This window comes from Mustela lutreola, chromosome X (assembly GCF_030435805.1).
Source record: "Mustela lutreola isolate mMusLut2 chromosome X, mMusLut2.pri, whole genome shotgun sequence".
Lineage (NCBI taxonomy): Eukaryota > Metazoa > Chordata > Mammalia > Carnivora > Mustelidae > Mustela > Mustela lutreola.
The window spans coordinates 53,453,325-53,455,061 of NC_081308.1; the positions used below are offsets into that span (position 1 = coordinate 53,453,325).

At 31.8% G+C, this 1,737-nt stretch overlaps 1 non-coding gene across 1 annotated transcript; it reads left to right on the top strand.

Annotated features, from left to right (window-relative positions):
* Positions 1–1,406: 1,406 nt before the first annotated feature.
* On the top strand, positions 1,407–1,513 carry LOC131822289 (U6 spliceosomal RNA). The gene has a single exon (XR_009350169.1). It is a non-coding gene; the product is annotated as a U6 spliceosomal RNA (small nuclear RNA).
* Positions 1,514–1,737: the final 224 nt, after the last annotated feature.

The following is a 1,737-nucleotide window of genomic DNA, read 5'->3' on the forward strand; positions in this document are numbered from 1 at the left end:
ATATCCCTATCACAGTGCATAACTTCCCCATTTTCCCCAATATTTACCAAAATTTGTTAGTTTTAATTTTTTGGTAATATATATTCTAATAGATAGTAATATCTTGCTGTGTTTTCCAGAGGTAAACAACAACAACATAATGACTTTGCCCTGAGTTTTTACGTTGAGCCCTTTTTAATGCTCCTGTTGGTCATTTATATAACTTTTTTGAAAAAAAGTCTATTGAGATCCTTTTGCTATTTTTAAAATTATATATTTTTTTATTTGTATCTGTTGGTTATTAACCTCTTTTCAGATATAAGATTTGTAAGTATTTTCTTCCATTCTGTGGATTGTGTTTTTATTCTCTGTCTCTCTCTCTCTTTTTTTTTTTTTTTGGCAATGCAGAAACTTTAGTTTGATGTAATATCATTTATTTATTTTTGGTTTTTTTTGCTTGTGTTTTTGGTCTGGTATCCAAAAAACTATTGGCAAGACCAATGTCAAGGAGTATTTTTCCTATGTTTTCCTTTAGGAAATTTAGTTTCATGCATCACATTTAAGTCTTTAATCTATTTCAAGTTAAGATTTATGAGTGATATAAGGCTCCAGTTTCATACTGTTTTATGTGACTTCAGTTTTAAATATCATTTATTGAACAGACTATCTTTACCCATTACATATGTTGGCCCCTGTCAAATATTAGGTGACTGTATGAAAGGATTTATTTCTGGACTCTCAATTCTGTTCTGCTTCTTTATTGGTCTGTTTTTATGCCAGTATACTTTATTGTTTTGAGCATGGGGGCTTTGTAATATAATTTCAAATCAAGAAGTGCAATTTCTCTTCTTCATCCTTTCTCAGAACTGCTTTGATTATTTGTTGTCTTTTATGGTCCTTTATATATTTTAGGATTCTTTACTTACTACTGTAAAAAAATAATATTGGATTTTTAAAAAATATTTTTAATTTATTTATTTGACAGAGAGAGATGACAAGCAGGCAGAGAGGCAGGCAGAGAGAGAGAGGAGGAAGCAGGCTCCCTGCTGAGCAGAGAGCCTGATGCAAGGCTCGATCCCAGGACCCTGGGATCATGACCTGAGCCGAAGGCAGCGGCTTAACCCACTGAGCCAACCAGGCGCCCCTAACTTTGGATTTTTGGTAGGAATAGAATTTACAGATGGTTTCCGGTAGTATGGACATTTTAACAATGTTAATTCTTACCGTTCATAAATATGGGCTATCTTTCCATTTGTATCTCCTTCAATTTCTTTATCAATGTCATAGTTTATGGGGTACAGATCTTTCATCTTCTTAGTTAAATCTTTTCCTAAGTATTTTATTATTTTTGATACTATTGTGAATTAGATTGTTTTCTTTATTTTTTCAGATAGTTCATCATTAGAGTGTTAAAATGCCCCTGTCTTGTGCTTACTTTGGCAGCACATATACTAAAATTGGAATGATGCAGAGAAGATTAGCGTGATCACTGAACAAGGATGACATGAAAAACTGGGAAGCATTCCATATTAAAAACAAAACAAAACAAAAAAATTCTTGTCTTTTATATATTGATCTTGTATTTAGCAGCTTTACTAAATTTGTTTATTGAAATGTTTTTTGTGAAGTTTTTAGGATTTTTTTACATGTAAGTTCATGTTATCCAAAAGAAGAAAATTTTACTTCTTCCTTTTTTTTTGGAGTCTTTTATTTCTTTGTGCTCCTTGTTTCTCTGGCTAGGACATCCAGTACTATGTC